This window comes from Podarcis gaigeae (genome assembly GCF_964106915.1).
Source record: "Podarcis gaigeae genome assembly, chromosome: 13".
NCBI lineage: Eukaryota > Metazoa > Chordata > Lepidosauria > Squamata > Lacertidae > Podarcis > Podarcis gaigeae.
In genome coordinates this window covers 32,766,296-32,784,534 of record NC_139689.1, presented here as the reverse complement: position 1 = coordinate 32,784,534, position 18,239 = coordinate 32,766,296, and the positions used below count along the sequence as shown (strand labels likewise).

The 18,239-nt window shown below is 45.0% G+C and overlaps 1 protein-coding gene across 12 annotated transcripts in view; it reads right to left on the bottom strand.

Annotated features, from left to right (window-relative positions):
• The window catches only part of SRCIN1 (SRC kinase signaling inhibitor 1), a 330,260-nt gene that overhangs the window by 214,615 nt on the left and 97,406 nt on the right, over nt 1-18,239 (bottom strand). For 4 of the 12 annotated variants that reach the window (XM_083708601.1, XM_083708612.1, XM_083708614.1 and 1 more), the window contains one exon: nt 2,801-2,863. The exons of the other annotated variants lie outside the window; for them this stretch is intronic. The gene's annotated coding sequence lies outside the window, so the exon portion shown is untranslated. The remainder of the gene's footprint in view (nt 1-2,800; nt 2,864-18,239) is intronic. 12 annotated transcript variants of the gene reach the window in all.

Below are 18,239 nucleotides of genomic sequence, written 5' to 3'. Positions count from 1 at the left end.
TGCCATTAAAGCAGCAGCTTTAAGCAGGCTCTTGTACTTAATTTAAGATAACTTTGGAGAACCTGCGGCCCTTCAGATATTGCTGGACTACAACTCCCATTAGCCATCTGGACCACCTGATTCCTTTTTTTTGCGCCACCTCAACCACTGAGGTCTCCTGACAGGGGCACTTTTGGTGTCCCACATGCCCCTGAGGTTCAGTCTGAGCCTTAATGTGGCAGGCCCTGCCCTGTGGAACTCCTTGCCAGTAGAAATTTGGCAGGATCTATATCCCTGCTCATCTGTAGACATCATCTAAAAACAATATTCAGAGACACCTTTCAAACCTGATATCCTTTGCCAATCAACTCTTACTAACCTGTTCAGTGTTTTCATTGCCATACTTTGCTTCAGGTCCCAATGAAAGTATGGTTTATAAATAAACAAATAAATCCATTTATAAGAATGCTACCTAAGGCTGATGGGAGTTGGAGTTCAAACCATATACGACAGGCCATAGATTCTCTACCCCTGGTATTGTTGGTTTCTGTTTCCCTCAATGAGCAGCTGCTGGTAGTCACAGGACTATGTTTTCATTCCACAGTCAAGATACTGTTGGATTCTCACGGGAAAGGGAGACTGGATGTGACGTTCACTGGTTTCCTGTTTTTTTGTTCTGTTGTTTCTTTGGTGGAGTTGCTCTCTGCTCTCACAGAGGCAAGATGTATATTTGTGCGTTCTCGGTATAGCTTAGAAATAAAGTATAGCAATACCTGACCTTATCCTTTCGTTTGTAGACTCTGGGATTATACTCTGCTGGGCTCAAGGCAAGATGAGCCGTATCAGCTCAAGGGCCGGAGCTGAATAAAACTAACAGGTATAAGATGCCATTAGGCCCTTAGTTCCAAGGCACAGCATTGCACTGAACGTCATAGGTATGTGTGAGGCGGCAGGATTAGTAAACAAATTTTTGCAGCTAGTAACTTTCTGGGGCCTATTTGCAAGGCTGACATAAATGATAAATAAATAATGGCAGTACAAGTTTCTACTCTCTCTTGATATGTTTCCTTTTTTACACTCTTTTCTCTCCACACACACATACCCCACTGCTCTCTGCTAATTTAAATAGGCTTAAGCATTTCTTGGCAGCTGTCTCACTTCAAAATGCAGCTCACCCAGAACATTCAAAGCCAGCGCTTGCCATGGAAATAAAATCTATTATTGTGACAGACGCAGCAGGGTTTGCTGCTGCGAAGGCTAGAGTGCATTTTGCATTCCCATTATTATATTTTTATTAGTGTTGGGCTTGTTTGGTTTTTAAAGCCATCGCTTACAATAAAGCCACAGTCATTGGGCTAAAAATGGAACCCCTTTAGCATAAAGGCCGTTAGACTCCGCAGTTAGGGATATAAGCTTCAGCCAGGCCACTGCACAAGCCTGTTCACTTGCACTCACCAAAATGAAGAATGCCCAGATATAGCTCCATTGGTTAAAGCGTGGTGCTGTTAACACCAAGGTCATAGGTTCAATCCCTGGGATGGCTGGATATTCCTGCATTACAGGAGGTTGGACTAGATGATCCACAGGGTCCCTTCCAACTCTACAATTCTGGGATTACGGGATCTACCACTGGAGTTTGGCATAGCAATAAGAAAACAGTGAGCATAGAATAGAATCATAGAATCATAGAATCATAGAGTTGGAGGAGACCACAAGGGCCATCGAGTCCAACCCCCTGCCAAGCAGGAAACACCATCAGAGCACTCCTGACATATGGTTGTCAAGCAGTGACGAGAGCAAGGAAAAAAGGAGTTATGGAGTGGGCCCAGCGTGCAGGGGCAGCAAAAGGGCTATACTATAGCAATGAGATGATGGCGCCTTGCCCAAGCCCCAAGCCGCCCCACAAAGCTAGAGAAAAGACTGCCAGCAAAACACTAGTCCCTGTAAGGACTGCTGTAAGCAGGGACAAACCAAGCCAGGGAGGTCAACAGAGCATAGACAGGGGTGGGGAAACAAATTTGCTTCGTTTGCCGTTTAATGCAAACCTCCTGAATTGGCACTTCCAAAACCAATACACAAATCGAAACACAACTCTCCATCTCACTTCTCTGGATTTTGCAATGAAAGTTGTCCTGCCAAAGAACATGTACAAAAAATGTGTACGCCTGTGAAAGTAACATGCAAAAACCACATTCTGCTTGGGGGAAACTGCTTGCAAAAAATGCTCACACTAGGCAAATTTGTAAGACGGAAGACATGTATTGTGAAAATGCATACAGCTTTTCATCCATACGTTTCTCCCTGTTTTTTTTTACAATCACAAAGAGGCAAACTGAATTTAAGACTGGTAGAAGGGCACACGAAACTGGCAGAAACTGAAATTGACAGGTTTGTCTATGCCTGAGCAGCATAGACAGCAGGAGCCGAGACCAACATCAGCTTGCTCATCATCAGGTGACAACAGTCCTGATCCCTCACTGGGCAGGAACAGCATAGAAGTGAGGCTTTAGTGACCCTTTCTAAATCAGCAGGCACTGACAAACGATTCACTGTTCGCCTTAGCAAAAAAACACAAAACAAGCAACAGAGGTTTCCTCCCAAGCCTGAAAGGCATCATGGTGACCAAGATTCCCATCACACTTTAAAAAGCATATATATGCGCGCAAAATAAGGAAAGGGGTCCAAGTGCTACATGAGGTGGTTGCAATGGAAGAATGGTGACTGGGTGGGTTGGTGGTGTGGTTTCGGAGGAACAGTTAAAACGGTGACGGATGGAAGGGAGAGGATCCCACCAGTTAATACAACCACCCCGGATACTAACCTGGTGACTTTAAACAAAGGGAACAGAGTCCAGGTTTCTTCCCTCCTGCAATTCGCCCGACGCCTGGTTAAGGACAGGAAAGGAGGAAATTCAGGAACAAACAAATTCAGAAAGGGATTGGGGGCAGTGGGTGGGGGAGGATGAACGGTGGGTGCAGGAGGCAAATATATTGGGGAAAACAGTGGTGTGGGGTTTGTTCGTTTTTTAAACAAAACAACATCAGGAAAGATTTTTTTGTTTAAAAACTTAAAACACAAACACAATGAAAGATGGGAAACGAGAGAGGAGGCCGTCATTATTTTTGTTTTGTTTATTGCATTGCCCCAAGTTGCAGTCTTGGGACTTCACTCACCAGGCTAGAGATTGATTGCCTGCCACCTGCAACAACCACAGGAAACGAAAAGAAAACCCACGCAGGCTTGGTTCGTACACTTACCAGGTTCACACACTTACCAGGCCGGAGCAGGTGCCACGCACCCCACCCTCTCTTCCGAACACCTGAGTGGCAGGTAGGGGGCTCCTCGTGGAAAGCAAGACGTTTCCCCTCCCCCAGCCACACAATGCTTCAGCCTCAGAAAGGCGGTGCCTGGAAAATTGGGATTTCATGGAGAGCGCCAACATCAGATGTCACGTGGAGAGGGGGAAAATGGGAGGAAGCATATGGCGTTGGCTCAGGAAGCATCTGAGTCAGCTTGCACATTGCACTAGGGCACCTCCCCACTCTAAAGCACCATCCACTCACACAATGTGTGAACTGGCAGCTTCCTGAACCCCCACTGCTCCAACATTAATTTCAGAAATTGTCAAAGATGCAGCTGAAGTTGGCAAGTTAGGTGGATCATCACACCAATGGATGGAAGCCTGATTCTTGATACCCCCTCCTTGAAGTGGTGCGTGTGGAATTATAGCTGCTGTATCCCTTGCCTCTTTCTTTCAGCAGCCAATTCTCCTGCCTTCACCCCCAAGCTGCTGTAGTGGTATGGGTATTGAATTAGGACCAAGATGACCCGAGTTCAAATCCCCGCTCAGCTATGAAACGCACCGAGTGACCTTGGGCCTATCACTGCCTCTCGGTCTAACCCACCTCCCAGGGTTGTTTTTAGGATTAAATGCAGAAAGGAAGAACGCACACCACCTTGAGCTCCTTGGAGAAAAGATGGGAACTAAATAAATAAAATAGATAGCAGAGAAGCTGGCAAAACTGGAATCCTTTTGGCCACAGCAGGGGAGGTGTAAGTGAGCAAAAGAGCCTTGGATTAAAGGCTGAATTAAGTAAATTCGCAAATCATTGTCCTGCAGTTAAGCATCCTGAGAATCTTTCATTTAAACACCCACAAACAAGTGTCTAGTCCTCATGACTCCACAATACATTTGAGAACAAGTGGGCAACGCAGTTCCACAAGGAAATATAGAAGACACAGAACGTGAGTTTAGATGCAGAATTTAGCTTTCCAAGCATCCTAGTCTAGCTTTATTTTATTTTTATAAAATGATTTTCTAGCCCTCGTGATTATAAATTTTTTGGAAATACATGGGCAGCAGCTGGAGAAATCTCAGATGTCAGAATGGTATCTGCAGAAGATGTCATGCTCTCTGCCTTTTCCCATGACCAGCAACAGTAGTGGAATAAATAGGGGGAAAGAGCGGGGAGGCTGCAGAAGGACAAATTGTACAGTAGGAAAATGTGTGCTATACAGCAGGAAGGAAAGGTATAAAGAGTCTCATTAAATTAATAAAATCAGTCATTAAAATAAACAAAGAGAACAGGTTGCAGAATCCTGCTTTTCTTGTCAGAAAATATGGGGCACGGGGATATATTGGAACACATAATGCTTTGAACAGAATTAACTGTATGCAATAACAGTGAGAACAGAAAACACACCTGCGACCTTCTCCAACTCCCCAATTAATTTCCCATACAAACGTGAAACCCCCAACACCCATGACCCTCGAGAACAGCATGCACACACTTAATTCCACTGACCCCCGAGGCCATTTCCACCAACAGTATTGTGCGCAAATGAGCCACAGGAAACTTAACCGAGCGCAGACGAAACACCACAAGCACAGAGTTGTCCTCATCCACAAAGAGGCACATACCTGCACACACAGCCTTATCCAAAGTGGCAAAGAGGCCCAAGGGCGTTTTCATGCATAGTCAGGCTGCATTAGAGCCTGCAGACCTACAGCTCCTGCACTTCCTTCCCTCCGGAAGGAAAAACCTGGAATCTGATCCAGCTTCCAAGCACTGGAAGACTCCAGAAACCATCAGAAGGGCTGCCTCAGTGGGCTGTATCTTTGAAACGAGGAACCAGCCCCTAAGTCCATTTTGACCAGCTGAGATGCTAGGGATGCCTTCCGCATATGACATAGGTCTTTGGCTGAACCAGTCTACAACATGCTATGGAAGGTAAATGGTTCCCTTGAGCCTCATCTTCCTACCACCTAGGAAGGTCATCATTTCACGGGATTATATGAAGTTAAAAGAGAGTGAAAGGCAACAGAGTCTCACCAAACCTCCCACAAGTGAGTCCAGTAATCTGGAATCTGGAGCGTATGCCACAACTCCTTGGGAGAGCAGGAAAAGGGAAGAATGTGGTATTGGTTGCAGAATTATGCTTTCTGAAATAGCTCAGTTTCCCTTAAAGAATAAAGGGCAAGTTTCTAGCACTGCTGGTTGCAAAGTCATGTCTACTGTAATCTTAGGCTAGATAGAGATGTGACTGCAGTACATAAAATTTTCAGTGCAAAACAAGACAAAATATGTAAATATGTAATATATGTTTTATATATATATATATAATATTGTGGGCAGGTTGTCACAGGGCAAGTTTGTCTAAACAACTATCTGTCTTTTAGAAGACATCTTAAGGCAGCCCTGTTTAGGGAAGTTTTTAATGTTTGATGCTTTATTGTGTTTTTAATATCCTGTTGGAAGCCACCCAGAGCGGCTGGGGAGGCCCGGCCAGATGGGAGGGGTAAAAGTAATAAATTGTTATTATTATTATTATTATTATTATTATTATTATTATTAGCCTTGAGGAATGCCCCACAGGAAGGAAACACTCACACCCTCAACGGGTCGTCAGCCTTTATGATCAGGAAGACCATTCCTTTCCAACTTCAGTTACTGAAGATGCTACTGTACAATACCTACTAGTAGTCATAAACTCATCCTGGAGCTTATTATCTTAGGTGGTGCTACATATCCCGCAAAAGAAAGAAATAAAAAATTGGGTGGGGGGGGTTCCCTGTAATTTTTTTTTAAAAATCCAAACAGCAAAATTTTACATGATAGGTTATAAATGATGCATTTTATGGTGTTAAAGTAGTAAAATAAGATTAGTTTTGATTAGAAAGTTAATTACTGAGTACATTTCCTTCAAAAGGTCAGTGTCTGGCACTCTCACTGACAAACTCCACGCAAAACCACACCGCAAGGTTTCAAAATTCACAGAAATTTTACATTTCTAGTTACATGCATCTCCTAAGTGGCATTTCAATCCAGGATGTATCCAATCTCATCTGATATGTATTAAAGTTTCTTGAGCTGCAGCTGTGCAAATGTCAGAACCGCTGACATATCCGGAAACCTACTGCAATAAAAAAGGCAGCTTTATGCTGATCCCCTTGACCTTGAAAGCCTCACCTTCCACACTTGAGCCATAATAAAAATACAGTCAAGAGAGCCAGTGCTGATGTGTCAAATCCAGACTAAGTTAGTTGCGCTTTGATTCTGCTCAAATTAATGCAACAAGTAAGGCATCACTAAGCACATTTCCCACCTGCCCCCCCCCCCCCAAGATCCACAGTAAGTGTTGGGAACCTTTGGCCCTCCAAATGTAGCTGAACTCAAGTACAGTTCCCATCCTCCCTGGCTACTGTCCATGCTTGCTGGGGCTGATGGGAGCCCCACACTTGATCTATAGTGTGGGACATTATGAACAGACTGCCCTCCTCCAGGCAATGGTGCAGTCAGGGAGATACGGTCTCATGCAGGACAGAAGCATCTAATTAGAAAGCATTATATATATCCTTCACTTACTACGTCCAGGGATGTTTCATGGCATTTCACATGAGCGGTAACCTATGATCTTTCACATGTATAGCCCAGAAGGCACTAGGCACATGAAAACCATGGGATGTTGGCAAAGTGCGACATGAAAAGAGAAAGATGGGGAAAGCCTTATCCAAACTGGTTGGCGTGTTTTTTGTGGGTGTATCCTGCAACATGCCACTGACACAATAACAGTGCATTAGCAGCGGACTTCTACTGATGCATCCACACATCATCATTCTGCTTTATCAGTTGTTCTGCGATGCTTCCCCAATGTTACTGCATTATGCTTGTCTGGAAGGGGCTCTTTCATACTGCAGCACAACAAAAGCAGGGCAACGCACGCACACACACGCGCACACACACGTGCACACACACACATGGGAACATTTGCAGCATAAAAAGGTACAGAATTTCAGCAGGAAGCTATGGGACATGTGCCAATTTGAAACGAAGCAGGATGTCTGCCGCCAAACTTTTGCAGGCACAAAGAGTACTGAACGCGGGATCATGTGTAACCAGCCTGATATCATCATGAGCAAAGGACGTCTAGAGGAGCCCAGAGAGAGAGAGAGAGAGAGAGAGAGAGAGAGAGAGAGAGGCCTATTCCTTCTGCAGCCTCTCTTTGCTTTACCGCCACCTTCTCAATGGATTCCCAAAGCTTTAAAAGAGCCTTTTGGTTTGGAAGGCAGCTGATGGCAACTGGTGCCAAACGCCTGGAGAAAGCAACCCTAAGATGCCTCTTTGATCCTTTGTCCTGCCAGGGAATGAGACTGTTTTCTCTTCTCCTTCCTCTCTCATTGTGCTTTTTAATTCAAGGTCTCCAAGGCCTGGGGTGAGAGAGACAGAGTGGGAAGAGGAGGAGGAGGGAGAGATGACACAAACGTTTAAGCTTTCACAAGAGTCTCATTCCGCAAGGGTTGGCAAGGGAGGGAGCAATGCCCAATTCCAGGAAAGCAACAGGCGCCTCTACTGTCCTCCATCCATCAAGGGCTGTCATTGTTTTGACCCTTTTTGTCCAGTTTCTTGTCCCCTGGCTTCCACTCAAGTGCCATTCTCTGGCTTCTGACGCACGAGCTTGCAAGTTTTGCAAAGGTGGCGAGTGAGGGTGGAGGCCTTCTTGACTGGGCTTCTGTACAGCACCAGCACCACTGTGATCTACATAATGAAATAACCCAAACAACAAAAGAACCAGGGAAGGAAGTCTTGCGAGGTTGGCGGTGGGCATAGTGGAATTAAAGCCTGGAGTTCTTCAGCTTCATCTCACGGCCAAAAACCTCAACCAAACACCCAATCTGAAAGGCCTGACCAACATTGAGCTTCTCTGTTGGCTCTAGAATCTCTTAGGTCTAAACTCTTGATTGGCTGCTCACCCTCTGTAAAGTCTTCCATGCCAGATCAGACCTAGCCCTGACGATTCAGTTGCTCTCCACACCCACCAAACCAGGGTTTCCTTATTTCAGTATGATGTTTTGAGGCATTGTGGTAGGGATATGGCTTCCTAAACCTTATGTGAACCTCAGATGTAGCAGGCTGGGCAAATGCAATTAGGACTCCAGAATGCAGCCTGAGTAAATAAACCACACAGCAAACCAAGAATTTTTTTAAAAATAACGACACTTATTTTCCACTCTTACACAGACTTACACAAGTCTCCCATTAGCCAAGCCTGCTCAGCTTCAGCAGCATCACAGCATCGTATTTTCCCAGACCATTCACTGGATCATAGGAAACTTGAGAGAAAAAAATCAGGGCCAACAATCTACCTGATACGGAACTATGGTTGGTTGAGGTTGTTTTTTTTGTTTGTTTTTTCCACTACCAGAATGCACTGCCAGACAGGATTTACTTATTTATTTTAACAAACAAGATTCACTTATTTATTTTAAGCAAGTTATTTCAGGGAATAAATGGTGGTAGCACCCCCCAGGCCAACACAGGTCACTTCAGGTTGTGGCTGTGTTGAGGATCATGGAAGAACGTGTTTAGAAGATAAAAGCAAAACCCACAAGAAACTAAATGCTACCTCCAGAAACAGAGGTCACAACATGCCTGGGAATACCACTCACCGGAGAACTTCATGGCCTGTTTGAGGGCATCCTGTTGGCATCTGCTTGGCTATTATGGGAAGCAGGATACTAAACTAGAATAGGCTGTTGGTCTGAACCAGCAGGGCTCTTCGTATGTACACTTTGGACCTGCTGAACACCACACCCCCAAGAGAAGCAATTTTTAAGTATCACCATCCAACTCACTAGGTTTCTCCAGCTAATGCTGAATGCTGAATCTTCCCTTGCTATGACATTCTGAGAGAGAGAGAGAGAGAGAGAGAGAGAGAGAGAGAGAGAGAAGAAAATAGATTGAAAAACAATAAGAGCGACTATGTTGAATCTGGAGAAGGATGAGAGAAAATTGTTCCAAGCAAGGTGAACTGCAAAGAAATAAACTGCAGCAGCGGTGTAACGAAAAGAGCACCCGTGAGAAAACAAAAATTAGCCAGGATAATCTTTCACAAAACATGCCTTTGTTCATTTGTTTTAATGATTGTCATTTACGATGAATTATTTACATGGCATTTATCTATGCAACCGCTTTCTGGTCCCTGTTAAACATAAGAGTATTGTGCATTCAGCAGTAGCATCACAAAAACTCAAGTGTTTGGGAAAAGGCAAATAGGTCTGGGATGCCACTCGCCTTGGACCCAAGACACTGGGTCAGTAGCACCTGCTGCTCAAAGCAAGAGTACCCTGAAGACAAACAGATAAGGCAAGAGAGAGGGGAAGACAAGAGTGCTACACAGCATCCCTGCTCCCATTTGAAAGTCACCACTTGAATGGGAGAAGCACGACAAAGACTAAGGCTGTGTACACACTATTCAAAGCACATTTATTCCTTTATCAGTGAATTCAGGGCACTAGGGTAAACTACAGTGCCCCAAATTCTTTGAGAAGAAAACATGCTTCAAAGATATAGCATGTACATCGCCATGGAGTTAAGGAATACAATGCCTCCTGGGGCAAACTGAATGCTGTTCTTAGCCATGATGAAGCCCGAGGTGTATCACTAAACCATTTCCTCCCGATGGTACAAATCCTACCTGTATGCCTGGCAAGCTGCATTACTAGAAGTGTCAAATCAGGACTGCATTGGAACTAGGCCCTTTTGGATGAGGACAATGGAGACACACTGCCCCGTATGTCTTTGGGACAATACTCTATTTGCTGGTACAGGCAGCAAGTGAGTATGTTTAGTAGGAAACAGGAAGTATTGAAGTCTCTGTCTTTTCAAGGATCTGACTAACTAGGCCAGCTAGCATGCATCCTATTGGTTGTTGGGACTACAGTGGTACCTTGGGTTACGAACTTAATTCATTCCGGAGGTCTGTTCTTAACCCGAAACCGTTTTTAACCTGAGGCGCGCTTTCGCAAATGGGGCCTCCCGCTGCTGGAGCGTGATTTCCGTTCTGTTCCTGGAGCAAAGTTTGTAACCCAAAGCGTTTGTAACCCAAAGCATTTGTAACCCGAGGTACCACTGCATATAAAGGCAGCTGCAGGAAAGAGGAAATTATCAATGCAAAGTGATGGCTGTTTTGTCATGTATAATAGGATTAGAAACCAAGCAAATAAACACCATGTAATCTAGATTTCTAAATCTGAAAATCCAGGACCATATGAGCCACAAAATATGCCAAGGCTGAGCCATAAAACATGTAACAACCAAACTACATGGTACATTAAATATGTAGCATGAAGCTGCATCTCTCTTTGTTGATCTAATCCTGCAGCGCACAGGGCGGGGAAGTTTAACCCCCCCATTTCCCAAACCATAATCCCTACAATACCACCCAGCTCACCTGGCCTGCAGTTAGACACAAGGGGGGAAAGCCAATGGGAGCTTCCTACTTCCTGGCTAATTGCAGAATAGGGTGAGGGGAGGACTAGCTATCTTCATTGGGGTTGTGGTCTGGGAGGGTTAAATTTCCCCTTCCTGCGCGCCATGGTTCTGATGAAAATCACATACACACAATTTAGGATTAATGTTGTTTGGCGTTTTCTTTTCTTTCCTTTTTTTAAAAAAAATACAGATATAATTGCATGCCACACATTTAATAAAAAGTCTCATTTATCCCAAGCAACTACAATAATCACCATGCATCTAAGCACAGAGAGGCAGGCCCACGTTGGCTTCAGCCCTGTTAAATCTCATTTTTTTTAAAAGTACAGTATGCAGATTAAAACCACTTGGAACATGCGGTTGCTCAGCTCAACAACAATGAAACACCAGAGAAGTGCCTCTGAACATACAGAGTGTGTGTCACTCACTATTGGATAACCACAAGCCCAAGCATACATCCTGGAACTGAGGGGCAGTGTTTTCAGGTCTGAAATTGCCAATGGTGTAAGCAGTGTGGGGTGGGAGGGATTCTTTTGCAGGTGTCTTGCAGCCCCACTCATCCTCCTTTAACTCATATCGCACCACCTACTTCTTTAAAAGTAACAGATGCGATGTTATATGCCAGCGGTTGCAAAACTCAATTTTCCCGTAGACCACTTGAAAATTGGTGAACTGCTTCATCATGTTTTCTGCCTGTTAAAGCAAGTGCGATGCTAGATGCTGTGCGACTGTGTTTTTATTGCTTCTTTTGTTTCTTATATTTTATTTTACTGTGTTGCGATTTGAATGCCATGAAATTCAAACTGTAACACAAGATAAGAAATAAAAGAAACTACAAAAACTCAATTAAAAATCAATGTGGATATTTAATGCAGACATTCCGTGGACCAGCTGTATGAAGCTTGTGGACCACCTATGGTCCACAGGCCACAGTCTGGGAACAGGTTTTATATACAGAAAATTACAGTATGTGTGAGCACATACAGTCATACCTCGGGTTAAATATGCTTCGAGTTGAGCGTGTATCAAGTTGTGCTCCTCGGCAACCCAGAAGTAACGAAGCGCATTACTTCCGGGTTTCGCCGCTTGCGCATGCTCAATCTCAAACGCAATCTCAAACGCTTGCGCAGATGCTCAAAATGATGTCACGCACATGCACAGAAGCGGCGAAAAGCGATGCACCCATGTGCAGACACACCGTCACTAGTTACGTTTACCTCTAGATGCGAACGGGGCTCCAGAACGGATCCCGTTCATATCTAGAGGTACCACTGTATAGTGTGCCTTCTACTCAGCACTGAGTAACTGCAGTCTGTGATTTCTTCCCAACATCCCTCAAGTGATGAACTAGGGCTTCCTTCTACATCAGGTGGCCAGATTCACATATTGACTATAGCCTCAGATTTCCTGGTGGCAATCTGAGGCTACAATTCCAAAATGTTTTGAAATGTGTATTATTAATTATATTTGCATCCTGCCTTTCTTCCAAAGAATTCAGGGCAGCATAATGATGTCCCTTTTTCACTTCATTCGTCAAGATTGAGTGGGGATTTGAACCCGGGTCTCCCCAGTCTTAGTCCGACACTCTAACCACTATACCACAATAGCTCTAAGTTCCCCATCCAGCACCATTGCTCCTATCCAGCAGTCCATGCCTGATTATACCTGCGCACTTGCTTCACTTGGGGTTAAATCTTGCAAGGAGTCTTGAGTTCAGACACCACCTCCTGCCTTACAAATCTAAAGCATTTTAAGATATTGAAGAAGCGTCCTAAAAGAGCTGTGGAATCTGGAGATTTTTCAAGGGCACAGAGAACAGTGATACTGAACAGGCAGAGGATCGTGAATATAGGAAGGGAGAGCTGAAAGAAATAGATGGTGCATCATATTCTCTTCTAAAACTAAGGTCCGATGGTTCAGTAGGGAAAATTGGTAGGAGACCTGCAAGGCAGTATCAAGAAGCAACCGGGAGGTTGTCGGATTTTTTCCTCCTTTGCAAAGAGGGAAGAAGGGAGAGATTCTCAATAGCGTCGTCCTTGAGTGTCCTTTACCAGCTTTTTACACGCAGTGCAGTGGATGAGAAAGGATTGAAAAATCCCCAAATGCTCTTTTTGTTGATTTCCCTTCTTCATCCCTCCCCACACCCTCTCTCATTCCTGTGTGCTAACTAAAGCAAGAAAGGGAGGAGGAAAGATTCAGAAAAGGGAATGCAAAAGTAGGAAGGCGGGGGTGGCTAATTTCATTCACTTTATCAAATACTTTTAAAGCAAGCTAGTTAAAAATAGAAGGTAAGGAAGGAAGTGGGGTGTTGTTAGAGGGTAAAGCATGGAGCTCAAATTCAGGGTCTTTTGCCCAGGCTCTCCAGCCCCAAATCACCCCTTTAAACATTTTTTTTTCTTTCCTTTGCTTACAGGGTGTCTGAGTGTGCTGCAAAATGCTGTGCGGCTGAGACCTCATCTACCCATCATATGAATTTGCTTGAAGAGAAAGCATGTGTAACACCCTATATAATGTATGAACAGGATTGTAGCTTAAGTTGCATTTTGTATTAATGATGATCATGTTGTGTGAGCTGCCTTGGGCACCTCATGTTGAGGCAAAAACACAAGATAGAGAAATGTTTTAAATAAATAAATCAGCCACTCGTATACCCAGCATGGATAAGTTGCATCCAATTTGCTCAAAATGCACAAGGATTGGGGCTTTTGCATTTCAGAAACTTCGTCTGAGATTTCAGACTGTGTTTCTTGATTGGGAGGGTTTTTGCTTTGCCTTTTCCTTTCTCTCCTTTTCTTTTTATACAGAAAATGCCTCTCTACTCGGCCAAAGATTTCAATTTCTTAAGCAATGAGAGCAAAATCCTTCTCAGCACTCTGCTCATGTTTGCCCTGGTTTTGCAGGAGTGGCACCAGAAGGAAGTATGTATTAGCCCAGTGTGATGGTGCAGGGGGAGAGCCTGTCTTGCAGACCTTCATGGGGGAGGCACACACATCCACTGAAAAACAAAATCTGGAGAAAGAAATGGCAGGACGTAGCTGAAGAAGAGTTGGTAACCTTGCTCCTATTCATCATTATATTATCTGATATTTATTGGGGTGGAGAGACTTATCTTGAGAATAATGTGCAAAAACAAAAAGCAAAATTAATTAGAAATTTATGAGGGGTGGGATTGTGTCCCTTGGCATCTATGATGCCCTCTGTATTACCTGTGTATTATTATAACAACTGCACTGCAATGGCACCCACAGCAAGAGCAATGGCAATGGAGAAGCAAGAGAACTGCATTGAACCAGGGAAATCCAACTGCAGGAGGATATATGTTCACAAACAAGGTAGGCCCAATACGTTTCAGTCCCTGAGGCAAAAACCTGAAATGGCACTCGGGCGTGGGCTGCAGTTGACAGAAAGTTGTCCTGTGGAAGTCCCTTTGCTTGGGGTTTGCACAGCTCCCATGTAGCTGAATGGAGCTTGTATTGGAGAATGCCACACAGATCTGAATCCTTCTCCATCTCCAGGGCCGGCCCTACCATTAGGCACAGCAAACAAGCTGCCCAAGGCAGCCAATTTTAGAGGTGCCATGAAACGACAGAAAGTTTCTAGTTACTACATTTATTTTCATTGTATTTTTACCACCAGGATGGATATTCAAATAATTTGCCCAGCTTTGTTGGGTAGTAGACACCATGACTTGGGGGCAGGTGTGGCTGCCATTTGCTATTCTGCCTCAGATATAATAATAATAATAATAATAATAATAATAATAATAATAATAATAATAATTTAAAACCCACCCATCTGGCTGAGTATCCCCAGCCACTCTGGGCTGCTCCCAATCAAATATTAAAAATAATAGAGCATTAAATATTAAAAACTTCCCTAAACAGGGCTGCCTTCAGATGTCTTTTAAAAGTAGGATAGTTGCTTATTTCCTTCACATCTGATGGGAGGGCATTCCACAGGGTGGGTGCCACTATAGAGAAGGCCCTCTGCCTGGGTCCCTGTCGCAATGAGGGAACCACCAGAAGGCCCTCGGCGCTGGATCTCAGTGTCCGGGCTGAACAATGGGGGTGGAGTCGCTCCTTCAGGTATACAGGACCGAGGCTGTTTAGAGCTTTAAAGGTCAGCACCAACACTTTGAATTGTCATCCCTTTGACTTTTGTCTGACTGCTGCTCTTCTCTGTTTGCCCCTTATCTGCACCCTGAACTGGTACCACCCAGGAGGGGGAAAAACCTTTATCATCTCATTCTGCTGAGCGTCAGGGCTAAGTGGCCCCTAGTGGGCCCAGGGGAAGGGGGAAAGGCACATCTTGTCCACAAATTCTGCAACCGTTCCTACCCCTCTGCCACGCTTCCTAGTACAGACCTCAGGAAAGGCCCTCAACGACGCCTTTGAGCCGGCAGACACCAGTCCACTTGGCCTGCGCAATGTCTTTTTAATGAGCCATATAATGAATGCTCTTCAAATTATGTTGGAATCATTAATTTTTCCAAAATGAGACAGATTCCCCCTCAAATCCTGAGGCGATGCCAAGGCGACTTGTTGTGCTCCTAAGCTAGCGCTCTCTCTCTCTCTCACGCGCTCTCTCTCTCTCTCTCTCTCCCTCTCCCTCTCCTGCTCTCTGTTTTTATGACTGTGTTGGGGCTCTTTGGTATAGCCCAGTGCTGCCGTTGGCCTTTTCACACTCACACAAATGAGCCGGCATGAACTCATCCCTCTCTCGCGTCTCTTCTTCTTCTTCTTCTTTCCCCTTCTTTCCTCCGTCATTTCAAAGGGGGGGGGGCAGTCAGGAAAGCAAAGCCCGGAAGCATGAAAGGAAAGGATTCTTAACCGAACGGGTCAGCAGCAATGACAGGCCTCAAATGGATGAGTGCGGGTGGAGGATGGAGGCGCATACAGATATCCAAAGGCGCCAGAAGCCAGGAGGAGTAAACAGCGGGAGAGATGCAAGTGCCAAAGACAGAGCCAAGGAAGAAAACAGCCCCAGCACTCTCCCCAACTTGATTACGATGGCTTCTGGGGCACGCCAAGCACTGGGTAGCCCATGCTAGCAAGGACCACCATCTCATTCCATTATTTAGTAAGCCCAGCTCTCTTTAATTTTTTTTTTTTTAAATCACAGCGGCAAGCAACTCAACATGGACTCATTAGCGCAGCACAAAGTCAAAACAATACAGGTGAACAAAGTAAAACAGCGGCATGTTGTCAGGCCAGGGCCGCAATGGCAAGCCTTTACGTGGGAACAAGTCCCATTAAACTCAGCAGGACTTCGCTCTCAAGTAAACATGGCTGCTGCACACCACTAGAAGCTTGCCTAAGCAAACAAGCTGTTCCTCCTGTCTCTGAAATGTGGCTTGTGCTGGACTTTCTCTGGGGAAGAAATCCCCATCAAACTCAGGTCACTTCCAGACATCCTCTTTATTGAACATTCCTTCTAAATTATTTTCAGGGAGTGGGACAATTAGCTAATTTTATTTGTTGTTGTTTAGCCATGTCCGACTCTTCGTGACCCCATGGACCAGAGTACGCCAGGCACTTGTGTCTTCCACTGCCTCCTGTACTTAATGGGTCTCTCCCCCCGCCACCACCATCTTTAGATGGCAAGCCAGTCCTTGTGCATTTGGGGGCCCTCCTATTCACTCAGCTGAACTGGGTCTGAGACTTCTGCCCCAAAGTCCCGCCTGATGGTGCCATTGCCTTCCAAACTCTCCTCACCTTCCCATGCTCACACTGTTGCCTGTTTCTATTTCCCGAGTTCTGACCTTGGTCTGCCCAGTCTACCTGCTATCCTTGATTCAGTCCATGGGTGTCCACAGGGCACAGCTACTGTCCCACCTCTGAGGAGTCACAATCCCCACATCCCCACCTTTTAAATTTTTTTAGTAAGTTTCTAGCATTTGTGGCATATGAGATATAAGGCAAAATGTATGGGCACTATCCTTCTCATTTTTGGTGAGACGTTAGCTGGCTCCCTTCCTCTTTTCAGCGTTTTACTCCCCACCCACCCTGGGGGGAAATCCTGCAGATGACCATGGACAACCTGTGGGACAATCTGCAGCCATCCTTTTCATACCCCTCAAAATATGGAAAATAGCTGGAATGCATGCAGAGTTGAGATGGGCAGGCCATGAGGGATCAAAGCAAGCAATGGGGAGAAGCCAGCAACGGGAGCTGCTTGCCTCCCATATGGGAGGTGGCAGGCGGTGGAAAGCAGCAGAGGCAGTTGGCCAGCGCATGTCTTGCAGCCGTGTCTGGTTCAAGCAACGCCAAAGGCTGTCGCACAAGCCCACACCCTCGCCACAAGGCTCGCCCTGCCCCCCTTGCTTCGTACCTAGCAAGTAATGTGTGCAAGCCCATGGCTGCACCACAGCAGCCTTCACAACGGGATGTCACAGGAGATGGGAGAGGACTATTCTCATGGTTGGACATTTGTTTTTAGAAGATGAACAACAACAGCCTATTCACCAGGTACAGGATTTGCGAGGCACAGGTATCGGAAAACATTCATTTGGAAGGTATACAAATTTTGAGGTTTGAGGGGGTACCAAGAGCAGCAAAGTCCATCACCTGTTGACCTTGGGGAAGGACATCTTTACCTGGCCCAGCAGACACCACTAGATGGTAGCAGAGTGCTTCTTTGCACAGCAGATCGATGGAATTCACGACCACAAGATGCAGTGACAGCCACCGGCTTAGACATTTTAATTTTTTTAAAAAAGGGGGAGTAGATGAATTCACAGAGGATAAAGTCACCCGTGGCTGCCAGTCAGGGTATTTATATATTGCTTCCAGTATCAGACGCATTTATGTCTCCGAATACCAGATGCTGGGAGAAAGAAGCAATGCCTTGGCCCATATTGTGATTATTTATGTGGTACTATGGCTGCAAAAGGACAATAGTGTTGTTCTGGAGCTGGAAACCATCTTGAAAAGCTTGTCAAACCAGAAGAAACTCTAAAAAGGAGAGAGGCAGAGAATCATCTAAAAGAACAAAGTTGAGGCCCGCGTTGTCAGGCTGCAATGTTTACGAACAATACTAGATAGTGCTTATAGAAAAAGGAATATGCTTTAAAAATGTCTAGGACTGATAAAATGAGCATCCTCAGTATGAGGAGCTTTGGAGCAGAGGACAAAGACAAGCAAGTGATCACTTCCTTGAATCCTTTATCTTAGTGGGACCAAATGGTGCTGGCAAAATGACTATCATAGAATGTCTCTAGTATATTTGCACTAGGGAGAACTCATTTGTTCATGACCCAAAAGTCACCAATGAAACAGATGTCAGAGCTCAAATTCGACTTCATTTTCGTGATGTTAATGGAGAGCTTGTCCAAAGATCCATGGCATGCACACAAAAGGGAAAGAAAATGGAATTTAAAGCTCTTCCTACCCAGGCATGAGACACAGGCTCTGCCCTGAACCAAATAGGTTTGGTTGTTCTTACTTCAACAGCAAGTAAGAGTGTGGGGGAAGTATTGCTGGGCTCTTG